The sequence below is a fragment of the Osmia lignaria genome, chromosome 10, assembly GCF_051020975.1.
Source record: "Osmia lignaria lignaria isolate PbOS001 chromosome 10, iyOsmLign1, whole genome shotgun sequence".
NCBI lineage: Eukaryota > Metazoa > Arthropoda > Insecta > Hymenoptera > Megachilidae > Osmia > Osmia lignaria.
The window spans coordinates 5,283,305-5,300,193 of record NC_135041.1 but is presented as its reverse complement, the minus strand read 5'-3'; the positions used below and the strand labels follow the sequence as shown (position 1 = coordinate 5,300,193).

At 37.0% G+C, this 16,889-nt stretch overlaps 1 long non-coding RNA gene across 1 annotated transcript in view; it reads left to right on the top strand.

The window, feature by feature from the left end:
- The first annotated feature begins 3,033 nt into the window (after window positions 1-3,033).
- Window positions 3,034-16,889, top strand: part of LOC143305772 (uncharacterized) — a 94,659-nt gene continuing 80,803 nt past the window's right edge. Inside the window, exon 1 of the long non-coding RNA XR_013062918.1 lies at window positions 3,034-3,750. This is a non-coding gene — a long non-coding RNA (uncharacterized LOC143305772). The remainder of the gene's footprint in view (window positions 3,751-16,889) is intronic.

The window sequence follows — 16,889 nt, the reverse complement described above, 5'->3', positions numbered from 1 at the left end:
ACACGGTTACACGCAGAACACCAGGAAATGGTAGCTGAACTTCTGCTTACAAATGCTAATGTTATGAACCCGCTTAGACCACTAAAGCGACATTGATCGCTGGCTTTACGTGCCAACGTTTGGGTAATCTTATAGAATTATAAGAAAAGAAGGCTAGATTGTTGAATTAATTAAGGGTTTCCATATTTTTCAAATTTTTAAGTAACCTTACATATTTTAGATCTTAACATTTTAATCACAATACGTTTCAAGGAATCTAGGACTCCTGTAATTTTATATTACATTTTATATAGAAAAATATTTCAAAGATTTTATAAGCAATGTTGCCAATTTTTGTATTATAAAAATTAATCAAATTTCTTATCTTTGTTGCAAAGTGTTGAGCCGGGAAATCTATTTTTTTCTCTGTACCGAGACACCAAGAACTTTAGAGAACTTTAGATTATTACTCTTGCGAAACGATGGATCCCAAGGGCGTGCAACTTATTTACCTGTTACGCTCTCTTGAGGACGACTATGTTTACGGTTCTTAAGTTTCTAAGACTTTAGAAGCATTTTCAATTAGATACTGTCAAAGTTAAAAATCAATGTATAAAGTAATTTTAGTTAATCTTTTTCTCTTTATATTGGCAGTCTATAAGTAAGCTGCTAATTGTCCAAAGTTTTCCACGCGACAAAGAGTCAATTATTTCACAAGAGACGTTCCATTCTCCCCTGTAAACAGATCCCCTTTGATGTTCCCTAACTTGTTTAAACCGGTGGTTACAGGGAAGTCGAAAGTTGCTCTTCCTACGTTGCGTCTTCGATAATTCCAGCTTTTATTCGAAACCACGAGGCAACCTCGACGTCGGTATCGCGGCTAAATTGGATTAATCCGTTACTTAGCAGCGGCTCTGGGCCGACTAAATAACTCGCTTATCAGGAACAGACGGTACTAGAGAACGGCAATGATTACGACGTCACAACGAATCTATTCGGTTGTTACAGCTGTCGAAACTATGAAATTCAAGCGCACCGAATTTGCATCCTAATCCGACTGCCGTAAATTCGACGTGTATGTACTGCTCGGATTTGGGTAACAGGAAACATCATTCAAACAATTTTAAGGAAACTTTATAATAAAGTAAGCGTCAGATATTCTTTTATCGTCAGAAACTCAAATTTAATCGATTGAACATTCAGATTTTCGTATAACCTCCGTGTTATACGTATATACCGCGGCGGACCATGAAGAGAGCACCAATTTTAATTCAATTTTGGAATTTTCAACATCGGCTATGCATCTGTTCCATTTTTTAAAATATATTGTGAACCATTTTATCGATTGGGAACCATGAAATTTTCTGGCTAGTTATGAAATATGAACAAATGAGAACAGGAGTTAACGAACTGTAAGGGACCCCTAAATTTTATCAACAGTTTTGGATTCGGGGGGCAAAAATACATAGAATTTACCTCTTTTTAATTGATTTCTCGTTGGAGCTCTAATTGTAGACATTTACCAATTTTCACCCTGTTTACCATATCTGCGTAAATTTTCCTTTACCGTTCTCTAAAGTATTTCGACGTTTATTTAATCTAGGTCGCACAGTAGTAACCCGTTTTATTCCGAGTATTTGTTAAGCAACCAATCACGAGCTAACGTAATCGATATTTTAATTACGTAAATTCGAGATGGAATAAACAGATCGAATCATCGCACGTTCATTTGCCAGCCGATGGAACTCCGTCTGTTCGGTTCAATTACAAATTTCACTGAAATTACTATATCGCAAATCGTATTACAGTTTCAGCGACAACTGTCTTTGAAATAGGGAATTCTTGCAAACTGAAAGCTACGAGCGTCTTACATTTTTATTTTTAAGCTGATCTGTACCCTAAGTTAAGTACTGATTTAAATTCACCGTCTTCCAAATATTTATTGTATTTTCAAACAGTTACAGTAGAGAATAAAGTAGAATTACTTGGTCAATTCAGTAAGAGATCGCAGGAAAACAGGAGATCGATGATGAAAGCGTGAACGCGTACGAACCGAGAGCAACAAGGTAACAATTGTTATGATTCATCTATCACGCTATGCTCTTATTATGAGCGTGTTGGCACGATAAAGCTCATCCCAGCAGGGTGGAAAGGTTAGTCGAACGCACGTTAAACCGACGGAATTCCAGTTAACGTTAAATCATTAGGCAGAAGGAAAACGTTGTCGGACTTAGGGCTAACCGAGATAGCCAACTGAATTATGCCTTTCAGTAGAGTAACCAGGCCAAGCGATAAGGAAACGTTGAAATTAAAATACTGGCTAATATATAAATTTAAATAATCGACGATATACTAACCTTGGTTATGGTTTACGTATCTCGTATCACGAAAATACTTCTTCATCCTCGAAAAATATGGATTTTTTCCTGGTATTTTCTTCGTTTCCCAGTCACGAGGTAGACGATCGAAAAAAGTAAAAAGAATCCCTGTGACGCAAAATATTCCAACGATTTCGCAGCCGTCGCGAAACGCAGACGTAACAATGCAACATTCGGAATGGGAATTCGTTATCGAATGTTTCCGAGATTTTGCAGAATATTCAAAATCGCTCACGGTCCATTCTTTCGTTCGCCATTCAACATCAGAAGAACAGTAATTCGTTTTACATTGTTTAAATCGATGAAAAATGTTGTAAACGTTCAATTCTTTTTGTTACAGAATTTCTACCACATGGAATGCTGGAAAAAGAAAGATTATACCGTTCAAAGTCAGTAATCAATTGGGAAATTAATTGTTTTCGAAGTGTTTCACTTTGAATTTTAGAATTTAATTACAATTGAAATTTCTAGATTCAATAATAATCAATTTACTATAGGTAATAACAATTCTGATCAGCTTTCGTTTATCGTATTGAAGTAGTAAGTACACCTATCGTACTAAATCTATTGTACTGAATCGGTCGGTAAGGGTATCGTTACGGTTTGTTTATGCCGCATGCGCGCTGGCGTCTGAAGAGTAGCAGACGGTCGACCGCCCTACCAGTCGTCGGGAAGCGTGCGGATGTTTTGCATCTCTTCGTGTTCCATCGTTCGATTCGTTTCGTGTGACAAGTATCAGCGTCTACCTGTGAATTTAATCGTGACATACAGATTTCTAATCACCGTATCGTTTATAAAGTGTGTCGTCGCTCGGGTTACGCGAGTTTTTCGTTAATTCATCGCGACTAGTTGTCATCACTTTGGCGCGAATACCGCGCATAATTTTGCGATTGAAATGATTAAACAGTACCCTAAAACTTGTGAAATATGTGTTTACGTAAAATTGTGACAGACGATGTGGTAGAATATCTCAGCTCGTGTCAAAAACTGTGAATTATTAAATCAATTGATTGTCAGGTTTGATCGCATAGTCTTCTTCACGCGCGCCATTATTGACCGCGATCTAGGGATATTTCCCTTGCACAAACTGTCAGCGCAGTGAGTTACGGTCCCGAACGCAGCCTGCGAAGTTTCTAACTGTTAATTCCGACAATGTAAACGATCGAACGACGTGTTATTTAATTTATGGATAATTGATGGTGTATGTTTCTAAAGCTGCTTGTTGTGCCATCTATAGAAACTCTCCAACTCGAATCCAATAATATCCCGAAGCGTGTGTGAATTAATGAAACTTAGGGTGTAATACCAAACTACGACGGGAACTTCAGAGATTACTACGACGTAAAAGGATTACAAGGATCATTGTTCCAGGACATCGTTCAACGCGTCAACGGTAAGTCGAATAATATTTAAATCTCCATTTATTTGAGGAAATATTATTTTTAGTTATAAGAATATTTTATGCGTAACCTCAAAATGTTTACTGTTATGGGGGTGGTGGTAAGAGTAACCGGTACCATACAATTTAATGCAATGAAATAATTTGTAACAAATAAGAAAAGACAATTTTAAATATCACTAATATTGCACTAGTGTTATTAGGTAGCTAATTTAAGAATTAAATTGAAAAGCTAAATGGTTATATTTATTCCCATTATGGTTCGCATTAATTACAAAAAAATTCTACACATGTAAAATCTACTGACAATGAGTTTAATTAATAATTGAAGAGTATGTGCATATGAATAAAATAATATAATAAAAATTTGAACGGTGGATTAGGGTTAAATAAATAAAATATTCATTGTGTAGTAAATACATTGACCCTGGTTCTGAGCCAAAGAACTCTTGAGGAAATCATAATAGGAAAAGTAGGTATATATTGTTGTCCGATCAAGTTCAAATATATGATTGTTAATTTCGAAATAAAACGTTAATTTTGTCATATTATATATCCCGTTTGATATTGTATTTACGATGGATTTTCGATACTGCGTGAAAACGAGCCACGGGTAAACGTAGCCGCCCTTTATCGCCGTCGTCCGCAATTCTCAATTAATTAAACGCGCGCAATTTCGTAAAATATTTTTTCCCCCTGAAATTATTAACGAGTCTACGGCGTACAAAGCGTTCATTTTTCAGCGCCATGCGGAGCCACAGCGTTTTATTTTTCCTTTTTTTTTTCTATACCTTCGGGTCATGCAGGTAGCGTCATTACCATAGCTCAGCACCATAGGGGGATCAGCTAATTGAAATTCGGATAATGGACGAATCGATGAACGTCGCCGTTGCTTCGGGCGAGAATGTCGTTTTTATGGAATTTAATTTTCACGGTTCGCTAATGTTGACGACACTACGAATGTGCCACTCTCTGTACCATGGTCCTTTCATCGTATAACCGAGGCTTGTCTGCGAGTCAAAGGCGTCACCTCGTGCTACGAATATTGCCTGATAATTATTAGGTTTTAGCGGTAATGACTTCTCATTGACAGTGATTGAGAGAGTGGACGGGGTTAATTGATCCATTAGGCCGGCAAGGTCTTTCTTAAGGGTTTGTTATCTTGAGCCACTTGCCACTCTCATTAACACCTTTTACCTTGACACAGTGCTTCAGTTAAAGTAATCTATAGTATACTATAGTATAGTATTCTATAAAAAAAATAGATTGTTAAAATTCAATAATTGAAGAGCTACTATACATCACACGATTATCATATTCATATTCGTATTTCTGGTTAAAATCAATACCATTCATAATAATTAATTATTAATTAAATTGTCGATTGAAATAACAGCATATGGTCAAAATATATTGCTGTAGAAAGTACAGAAACATTTACCAGAAATTTCGATCCATCTATCATTCATTCTATTTCCAATGAGTTGTGCTAGAAAAGCTTAGGCACGTTCAGCATAAATCATTCGAGAGTTTCCACTTGGATTCGACAATTTGGTTTCGCTGGCTAGCGTGCACGATATTAAACGATCGTTGTACGATCAATTTCCAGGATCGCTCTCGTGCAACACCTAAATTTCGCGTACGCAAGCATAGACGATGGGGGTGGGGGTATAGTCGATTTCGCGAACAACGACTCAGCGCGTTTAGGCGTCTTCCAGTGTGGCAGCGTAATAAAGAGCTTCATAATTTAAAGTGACCTGTCCAGATAGGGACTTATAAATTGTTTCGGCTGGCAGGGTGGTCAGCATTATCGCGTCATCGAAATTACGAATGTTGGGAGACTTCCCCACCTATTCATGCTACTCCTCCTCCTCTTCGTCCTGCTCCTCTTATGCACCCTTCCTGAAGCATGGCATCTTTATTGTTTTCGACGTAGCCATGGTATCATCCCTCGTGCGTGCACGGTATCCGAATGCGAGGACCGTCCTTGTATAGCGATATTCGAAGTGAATCGTCCCACGAGATAACCAAACGTTTCAATAGATATTTCGTGCACGGCATAACGGTAATTAGAAATGAATATGTACTCGTACGCGATAGAATGCAATGACCAATGGTTCGAAGTTATCAAGAGATAACTGCATTCGAAAATTTCGAAACCATTTAAATCACGTATGAAAGCTTTGTTTTGTATTATATTTAGATTTCCTCTAGATATTATAAATGTTATAATTTCATTGTTGAAACACGATGAATTCCAGCTTTTGTAATATTTTTTTATTTAACAATGGACTTTGCAAAGTTGGGTTAATGAAAACAGATTATTAAGCTGATATATCACGTATTTGCGTTAATATAAAATATGAAGTATTAATATTGATTCGAATTGTCAGTAAATAACGTTGATATTTAAATTACATTCGAATGAAATTAAACTCGTGTATTAAATAACAGGAAATGTAATTGTGAAAATATGCATATGTATAAGGTGTATTTAAACGTATGCTGACGGGAATACGATATGCATATTGTATTTGTTACCGGCCACCATGATACCTTATACATTGAAAATTTCATCCCGATTCCGTCCCGATCATTCTATCAGAATTCAAATCGAAAGGGATGATCGAGCTTTTAAATATGCATCGTTCGTTTCCGTTTCTCGAGAGTTTCGTCGAGAGCGGAACACATCGGATCGGGCCGTAGACGTTTTACGTTGCGGAAGTAGTAAGCGATAAATTTTTCAGGATTTTACGAGCCGGCCCGAATGTATGCACGATTCACACAAGAGAAGCCGTTTATACCCGAGGAAAACACCTTAGGATCCAAGATATATCGATATACCTTTCGTGAGAACTGATGTAGATTCTCTATCTCATCCCTTTCTCCGTCTCGTTTCTTTGTACCTTATCACCCAACGACGCGATTGCTTCTCCCTTCTATATTCGCATCTGAAATTTGTCGACTTATTCGATCGTACCTTTTCCTTTTGCCGAAAATCTTCCTTTGTAGCGAGAAAATGTCCTTTATACAAACATCCTGTGGCTTCGATCTCTCGACTACCCTTTTTAAAAATATTCTACTAAATTTTCTATCATTTCTTTGGATTAAATATTATTTTCCTCGGTTATATACCTTATAATTAAAAATTATATTATTTTCTTCTAAATTACTTTTGATATTAATATCGTTAAAATTAGGATTTTGAAAATTCCTGCTTCCCTTGCTATTTTTCTTAGAGAAACCTGATTTGCTCGCGGAGTGTACAAGGGTTAATATTTCCTGTAATAATAATTTCTCTTTTCGCGATCGTAATGATACAGTGATAGGAATGCGAAATGCTCGTTAAGAATCGCGCAGTTTGAAAGGTGTGTGTTCGTGTTTTGGACAGAAAGCCGAGGAAGAAGGAGAACTCGAGGTTTCTCGGGATTCTCTTTCGTGTTTGCGGGTGACTGTTGGAAAGGAAACGAGTTCCACGAAGTTGGACGAAAAGGAGAGACAGGAGGAGGTGTTCGCGTTGCGAAAAGTTCGTCGATCCCCGAGAGGTCCGGGAATCTGCGTTCTTAGCCCAAGACGTTTCCATTGAAAGCTTTCTTTTCGGGTCGCACCTGACGGATCGACTTATCGCAAGTTCCATCGTTCTTTCCCCGTTGAATGTGAAGAGAGAAAAGAGGAGGGAGGAGGTGCGAATAAGAATAAGAATAGGATCTGGATATTCAAGGTCGGCACGGTGAAGAGCTAAGGCCAAGAAATAAAGTTAGTTAGAAAGTACAGGGTTGGGAGGAAAATATTCCAGGAAGATTGGAAGAATTCCAGGAATACGAGGGAGCCGCAAGCTTTCCTACGGAGTCAGCGAATAGATTAAAGATTAAAGAAGAGCCGCGAAGAGGATTTCAGGCTTTTATTAAATATTCAACTATCTTCTGTTCGTAACATAGATATCGGTTATAGAAAAACTAAAAGGAAAGTTAGTTATCTTGAAACTTGGCTTTCAACGGTTCTCTGGAAAATTGAAATTTAACCTGCGTCCAGTGAAAAGAACAGCTACCAACGGACCTCTTTCTCTGCTCTCTTCCACTATCGTTTCACGATATTGCTTTGTATCGTTTGTCGCAGGATACTTCTTGCTTCCGTTTACTATAGCAATCATGTGCTTCATAATTTATCAAATGATAAACTTCAATACATGTATGTACAGTATCGAACATATTAGGATCCCTTAGGAAAAATGGCGTTCTTGGGGAAGCAGAAATTCTCAAAACCTTAATTTTGACGATATCATTATTAGCACTTGAACAACGATACCTGGGTCTGTTTGGACCCAAGTAAAATTTTTGTTTTGCTTGTAGGGATTGATTTCTTTTCCTAGTAAATAGAGATCGAATACAAATAACAATTTTCTTACAATGAAACTAAATTTCTTTCTATTTCTTCGTCTTATACTAAGCATACGTTTTTCTAGCTTTGAAATCGCAGTAAATACTGATGAAAGACACAGTAGCTCAGCTATCGCTCTAACGTAAATAAAACAAAGTACTCATCGAGTCTACAACAGTGAGGATGAACAGACTCGGGCATCATCAGTAGTGTTAAAAGTGATTTAGGAACAAAATAACATAGTTTGTAATTATTAAATATTATAAAATTTAATGTTATCTTCCCTTTTCCCTAGGGCTTACCATGCTTGTATGAAATTCACTTATGCACTTTATTTAGCCAAAAAAGGGACTGAGTGCCCTGAGGTCCTTCTTACATTCAACAGTATAATATTTCTGTAATTTTATCCTATTATATTCGGGTCTCCAGACTTCATTTCCAAAATGTGTCCGCCGAGCATACTCGCAGGTGATATTGACACGCGGGACGGTCGAGTTCAGCTTCTTGTAACACGCATGGAGACCTCAAAGATCTCGGCGAAGGGCTCGACACGTAACCTTACGCCTGTCGTAAAAATGCAAAGCGTTCCGAGCGAATAAAAAGCTTCCCTCGATCGGCGCGAACCTCATGAAACTTTCAGAAGAAACGACTATAGCGTCGACAGGAACGTTGCGTACGGAATGCGTTGTCGATGTTCCTTCTTTTCTCGCCAATTTTTTCCATTTCTTTTTTTCTTTCATCCCCCTCGCCCCCGTTTCGTATCCAATGGAAGCCCGTGCTTCCGTTGCAACGCCGGTTACGTGACTGCGTTGATACTTTTCCACCTGACGGTTTTACCCGAGTAGCTTTGCACTTCTTCACGGTATTTCCTTTGAGAGTTCACTTTCTTCAGCCATGAATCTTACTTGAAACCATCGCTTTCCGAACAACCCTTCGGTTAATAAATGATCGATGTTCGAGGGGGACTGCTAATGCCGAAGGTTGGTCCGATACATTTTTCTTCTCCAAACTTTTTCGATGTTTTAATTAAACGATCCTCGCAATATGATTTTGTTAAGACAGTTCTTTTTTTAAATTTTTGTTTGCTTTTAGTTGGAGGTAGACTATCTTTAATCACATGATGCATGAATTTATTTTTTAACCGTAATAGATAATATTGAAAGATATTGATATTTCTGTGTTTCATGGTATTAGAATTTTGAAATATTAAAAAAAATAGCGTATATATACGTATGTGGCCATTAAATTTGATTTCTTTGCTTTCTTAAGATTAAATGAAGAAAGATTATTTCATTAAGTTCCGTTCTTGGGATTTCGAAATCTCACTGTGTTGAACAATAAATCTTGCTTCGCCAAGAGAATGACTACACTGTTCTGTTTCCCCTTTAATTACAATGAAGTTACCAAGTAAACAAGGAGAAATACGTACGGTGTAACGTTTCCAAGAAATTCACATAATAACACGAAGTTCCCCTTTCCGTCGATATTCAATTACAGTACGAAAATACAATTTTTCTGATATTTTAGATGATTCTTCTTTGAACATTTTTAGTTTTGAGTTTCTTGCAATAGATTTAATTAAACACATCTATCAGGGGTTCTTCGAACTTGTTAAGGACTCTTTTATTTCTCTTTGAAACTTAGAATTAAAAATATAGGAAAAGATACTTCGATATAACGTATGTTACATGTCTTCTTTCTATTTTTCTTTCTTAGTACTCTTCATTTTCCTGTTTCAAGGTAAAATTATATTTTCTACCCTTGTTTCTTATTACACACAATCAAGAGTTCATTCATTTATTTATTAAAATGTGTACCAATTTTTTCTTTTTGAATTGGAAGTTTTGGAATACTAAAAATTGACGTGCTAGACAAACTTTCGGAGTTCCAGGTTCAAATAATTAAAATTTTTTTTAATTATAAACAAAATAAATAGAAATGTACACTTTTCTTTTTGCTTGATCAAATTTTCTTCCTGTTCCTTGATTTTTGTGTGTCTTCGCTTTTTTTTTCGTACAGAAGCAAACCAATTCGTGTAGCTCATGACCTGTGAGACGGTGTTTGTTCTTCTCGTTCGACGAATCACCCAACGAGTTTGTTCTATTTTCCAACAGTGTAACAGGAAGTCACGACGTGCATGTACCATCTCTCGCGAACAGGAAATTTACCCTTTCCCTCGGCGTTCGACAATTCCTGTATCATAAAGCTCGTACTCGATAGCTGCAAAGATGTTGCGCGATAAATTTTCTCCTCTTCCCGATTCGTCGCTTCCCTTTTCCTACTTTCTGTTCCCACCGGATGACGGGTTTTCGTGACAGCATACTACGTGACGGTTTCGATATCGCGAAAATACGAGCGGAAAAACTGACGAGAAAGGATGAGTTCGGTCAGGATTTGTGTTGTATGTTTTCGGTGAATCTACAACCACGGTAATTGAAATCAATAAAGCTGCTATATTACTTAAAATCGAACATGGAATTGAGAATATTTTTGAGTAAATTGTATTATAAATTTCAATTTTATTCCTTCTAATATATTGCCATGTTTGAATTGTTAATTGAATGGCTCTGAAAAAAATATTATTATTGCCATATAAAATAGAACTCCATGATAGTTAGTTAAAAACAATTTACAGAAAAAGGGCACATAGATCTATAGATCCTTTTTCCAAAATTGTCCTCGATTGAAATAGGGTTTAGCACCTTTGCTTACTTCATTAGAACCAACTATTAATTTATTCCAAGCATTCAATAAGAACCTTAATTATTTGTACAATTCTCTAAATATTAACATGGCAAAGAATGATTCATCCACTCTATTGCAAAGTATCTTGAAGAATGAAAAGATAGTAGATAGGACATTTGAACTAAGATAGTCCTCTTTTAAATAAGTTGTACGTGGTTGAAAGACAATTCCGTAGTGAAGCAACAATTTCTTTGGAAGCTCGAATGGCCCACCGGTGGGGTTCAAAGAGCCAATGCCTAGAGCCTAAGGCAGTTAAGATGTTATCGTATTTCGTTGTGGCTAACTCAAGGGAATATCCTAGCCGGCCATATCCTTCTCGTTTCTCTCAGTCCAAGTTAACCGTTGTAGCCCCATCGAGCCGGCAAGTCCGATTCTTATCGATTTTGGCCTCGCCACCTTCAATCGTGATGGAGTTTCGCTATCCTTTCTGCTTTGATTCCTCTTTCCTTCCATTGCCCTCCGAATAGCATTGAATCTTCCTAATGGACCGCTATAACACGCATCAGAGTAAGCTGCATCAGTTTTCTGGTATGACCTGGTTAGTGAAATATCGATATCACCCTTTGGAGTTGTCTCTTTTTCATAGTCGATGAAAATTCAGCATCCTTCGTCTTGATTAACACCTTCCGTGAATACATGATCTCATTTCACGACATCATCTTAATTAATAGAAATTCTTTCACTTATCTGTTAGGTCTACAAATCAATTTTGTACCTTTTCTTTTTTTCAATTGAAGATTTATTTAAAAAAACTGTAGTTACTCCAATTATTGAAGTTATTTTTATTGTTATTATCAAACTTTTAAAATAGTTATCAAACTTTTAAAATAGTAATTAAGAAGGCGTAGTACTAAAGGCACTGAATTAATTTGTGCACCTAATAATTAGAAATAGAAGTTAAAAAATATTTTGAAAACAATAGATAGGATTTGTCAAATATCAAAATACTACTAAATGTTCGTATATTCACAATTTGAGGAGAGAAATGTCTCGAAATAGCAGGTATGGCAGATTGAGAAACGAAATTTGAGGGTACAGATTTATGACCGGAAAGACAGTCGATGGTTGCCTTTGATCGAGTTCAACCATTAAACCTCGTTTTATCTTCGATAACGAAATCTATCGCGAGTTAAACGAGGAACGGGACTTGCGGGGGGAGTTAAATCGTTTAGGGGATTATACGTAGGGAACTCTTTGGTAAAAAATGAAAAGGCGAGTCGTGCGAGGGTGTAGTTTACGATCGGATCGATTCCAATCGCTTTGAATCACCGTTTTAATCCCGAATTATGACGATCCATGGAAGTGCTTACCTTTATATCCCGCAAGATCTTAAGAAAACTCGAACGAAGAAAAAGCTGATGATCGCTGTATTAAAACTTATCATTTGCTCTCCGGCTATTAATGATTGAACTCCACTTCCGATCACAAATCTGTGCCATCGAACGAGGACTTATCGATTCTCAAAATTCATGTGGTTGATATTTAGCTTCTGTTTAAATACATGATTTTATAACTTTTGAAATTTCACTGTACACCTTTCGTTTCTCGAAACGAATGTTCTCGATTTCGTCTCTATTGCACAGCTTTTTATTCCTTTCAAATTGAAATTTCGCTTTTGAAATCTTCGTATTTCGAAAGTAATAATGAATTCAATAGATCGCAGCTAGACATTGATTTATATGTAGAGCTAACGAGAATCGTCAGCTCGAGAGAACTTTATCGCACTGTTGTGCTCTCGATTGATTCTGTTTCTCGTCGCACGAAATGATTGATCAAATTCGCAACATCGTTTCTCGTAATGGTACTAATTCGATTCCGTCGAAGGTTCGTAGCTATGGAGACACGGTACTCTTGTATGTATTTCCATGATGATTTAAGGGCTCAATGTTGATGATCAAAGGGCTCAGACCGAGATCCTTTGTGAGCCGGTGCGTATGATTAAAGCAGTGCTATGGCGTGTTTCAACGATCAACCGATGTAGATACAAGTCTCCACGGAGAAGTTTCTCCATGAAAAATAATACGGCTTCCTATTCTTTAAACACCGCTACGATATTGCGTTCGTTCGATCGATCAGAAAGGGCTTACGACGACTTATTACGAATAGAAAGCCGTATTTCTCGAGAGTATCCAGGCTATTGGAAATTGTTGGACTGCTCTATTTTCCAACCGGAGAAATTATTTCGACCATTAATACAGAAAATGCGCGATTCGCGTTTTATATCTTCGAAAGCCTTGGAAATTTATGTTATGGTAAAGGAAGGGCTCGAAGAGGCCAGCATAGAATTAGTAAATGATGGCTATAAATTTTTGTGAAATAATTTAACGAAGAACATTACCTTGGGGAATAATAAAAAGAAAGATTGAAATATTATTTTTTCAAAGTGGTATAAATAATTAATACCGTTTTATAAGCTGCGTGTCTCGCTTTTATTAGCTCTCGCCGTTTTTCTTTTGGTCGTGATTCCAACAGTGTATTGCGATACTGTAATCACTAGTTAAATTGTAAATATGAATTTAATTGAGGTCTAGGAGAGTTGCTAATGTACACGTCTAGCCGCCTCTTGACGTTTCTACTTCCTTCGCGTGATTAGCCACTACATAGTTAGCTGACTCACTGAATCGATCTGGTTTTAAGGAACGAAACAGAGAGAATAGGGGCAGAAAGATATAACGATTAGCGGCTCGTAACTTAATGGGGAAACGATCCAGGAAGTAACAAGGCGTGGTCAGATAAAATGGCCCCGATCCTTGTCCCTAGATGAAACTGGCCCGTTTTTGTTATCAGTTTATAGATTACTTCCAATTAACACAAATCAAACGTATCCATTATGTATTGCCTTCAGATATTTTTAATTCCTATTCAAAATATCATACTCATAAAAAATGTGTTTAAAAGTTAAAAATTTTTAAAGCGAAACAAACTTAGATGAGAATAAACTGCATCATTTATCTCTTGAATAGTGGAATTTGGGTTAATCGTGACCTAAATTTATAAAACATATACAAGGATATTAATCTAAAGTTAAATGTACAACTTTGAAAGGATCTTTTCAGAAAATGAAAGTAATAAGAAATACAAAAGTAAATTAAAATTGGGTCTCTCTCCGTGGTCCGCCGTTCGAGAGTTAAAATAGAACGCGAAACGGTGATGGAAATTCGAATACCGAAGCGCAAAATGGACGCCACGAGGCAAGTTGCGAGTATACACAAGTTCGGAATGGAAGAACGAGCAAGAGGGTAGAAAAATGGTGTAGCAAAGGAAGCGAGAGCTTAATTCTCCTCGGTTTTTGCCCCGAGGCACCGACCTACTTCCTTCACGGCAGGCATCAAAGATTTTTAAACGAGCTCTACGTATTTCCTCGCACGACGACGACGTAGCGCAAATTGTTAACTCCTTGTAAAGTGGAACACTTTCATTTCCCTTTTTTACTCGATTTATCTGCGACGTTACGTTAATCTGCCGTGTCTGCCTCTCTGTATCCACTCTCATTAAAGGGAACGAAATTGGAGCAGCACGTCGCTACTGAATTACTTCCACGAACGTAAAGGTACTTTCGATTGAAGTTACTTCAAGTTATAATTACAATTCGCGAAAAGAATTCACGGTGTACGGTAGTTTGAAAAAGTAGATGGATGTATGCAAATTTTTCATCGTTCTCGTTAAATAATAGTATGATATATTTTAGAGAAACGCGTTTTATTTTATTGTATCAATTTTGGTTAACGAGTATAAAAAGTGACACAAAAATGAAAATCGATGACCCATATTTCTCGTTTTACATGTTCCTCGTTTAATTAATTCAGATAACAATTGGAGAATCATTATTATTTTTCTGACTTTTCTTATTGACAAACACAGAATATTTTTATTGAAAATATTCCATTATTAATGACGAAGATTATCTCAGAAACGATGGAAATTTTTGCATACCTCTAATAAAAATGAAACTGTTTGATCCTTGGATTATACTTATTTGCTGTAAAATAAATGAAAGGTTGAAGCTCAAGTTTTCCCGTCTTTCTACGAGCCATGTAATACCTTTTTCGTAAAAAAAAAAAGGGAATGTTAGGATTTAGTATTATGAAGAAACTCGTAAAGTAAGCACGGCTTCGAGTAAATCGTATCTTTCATCAAGATTAAACACTTTCACGACCTTTCGCGAGAAAATATCTTCAGCTGGTTAGCGCTTCTTTATACTCTGCCGACTGTCATGTAGATCTTTCCGTTTCTTCGAGCTGATAAGGTTCTTACTTTACGTAGAAAATATTACAGATCTCCAGATTTCTCAGTCACGGTACTTGAAGAACATTATCAAATATAATTATCTTTTTAAATTATAACAAGACAAAAATTTCAAGAAAATTCATTGAAGACAGATATCAGAAAATCTCGATTTCGGTAAGGAAATTTTTATAATTTATTATTATAATGAGATTAATTTGACACGAAGGACAACTGGTACGCGAAATAAAGCGGTTTCGATGCTAGCGAACAGCGTCGATGTTTGCACGTGAATAATTAGAGCGTCGGGACGCGAGCATCTGCTACAGCCGCTTGTAAAAACTGACGAAAACTGGCGCGGACGATTTCTGCTTCGCGTAATCCTCGTAACGCGGATTAACCGACGCTGCATTTGCGTTAACGGGCTGGTAATTAGCAGCGATTCTCTCTCGCATTAACGCTGGGGATCCGATGGACACGATGTAAATTTCGTTGTCCAAGGTTTTCTCTTTTCTTCCATTTAATCCTGCAGCCGTCGTTCGTTGCTCAATTGAAACAAAATCCATTTCACGTTCTGTTAAAACTCGTACCTTTAAACGTTCATTCATTAAACGTTCCATTCAATCCAATCGATTTCACGTGAAAAGGATTAACTGCTCATAACTTATTCGCCATTATTTTTATATCATGCTTTTACAATTTACTCATTTATTAAAATTAATTTAACATACTGGTTTAGAGGCGTTTTCGCGAAAGAACGTTCGAAAATAACGATATGTCACGGATATGGTTGACTCGTACTACTTAACAGTGTATGTACCTGTTCCACTTGATTTATTGCGAACCAAGAATTGAAGTAGGGTTCTTTATTTTTCACGAAGTTATATAGGAAGGAATAGAAAATTGATGGAAATTCTTATGATCTGATTTGCAAGGGGAAAAGCAAAGCGATACACGTCGGAGAATATAACGTTATATATTTGAGCCAGCGCAGCCGGTCTAACAACTGAACGCGTTCCTTACGAACTATTCCAATCGAATAAACTGTAGCACCGATAAAAGCACTGTCTAGCTTGCACAAAGAGAGCGTATTTTTCACGCTGTCGACGGAAGAACGTTTTCGCATCGATATGAGAAATGCATTGATTCCTTGCACGTTTAGGAATCAGCTTCGCTGTAGCAGCAACGTATCGAAGAAAACGGCTCGAATTTGTCTGAACACCGTACTGATGCATTTTACTATAACACATTGGAATTATTTATGGTTAAATATATATTTTTTCCATCGAAATTTGACGAAAAATTGCTTTGATTTTGATGAAAAACTTTCGACTAGGATCGAAAAGTTCGTAAATATTCTTGAGTATAATTTATCCATCGCGTTGAAGGGAAACGAAGTTTGTTATTAGTTTTTTCTAGGGTAATGCGGATATTTTGGGGAGGAAATCAGGTTAAATTAAAGCCCACCGATCCCATTATTCCAGCCCCGTTCCTCCTGTTGGAAAATATCTAAAGCGACGGGGCATCGATATTCCCTGGTGCACCGCGAGTCGCATCCTCGCATATTCCATATCAAGCGAGGAAATCTATAGGACTTCTTCCACTATTCATGATAAAATGTCTCCTCAATCTACCATTCGTCTCTCTTTCTTTTATCTTGACCAGCCATCGAGATAACGCGTTCGCGAATCCATAAATTTAACCGAGAATTATAACGTTCGAAATTGAAGATAAATTAATGATCGGAGTCTCGTTCCCAGTAATTACCGATCCCGTCGGGATTGGTG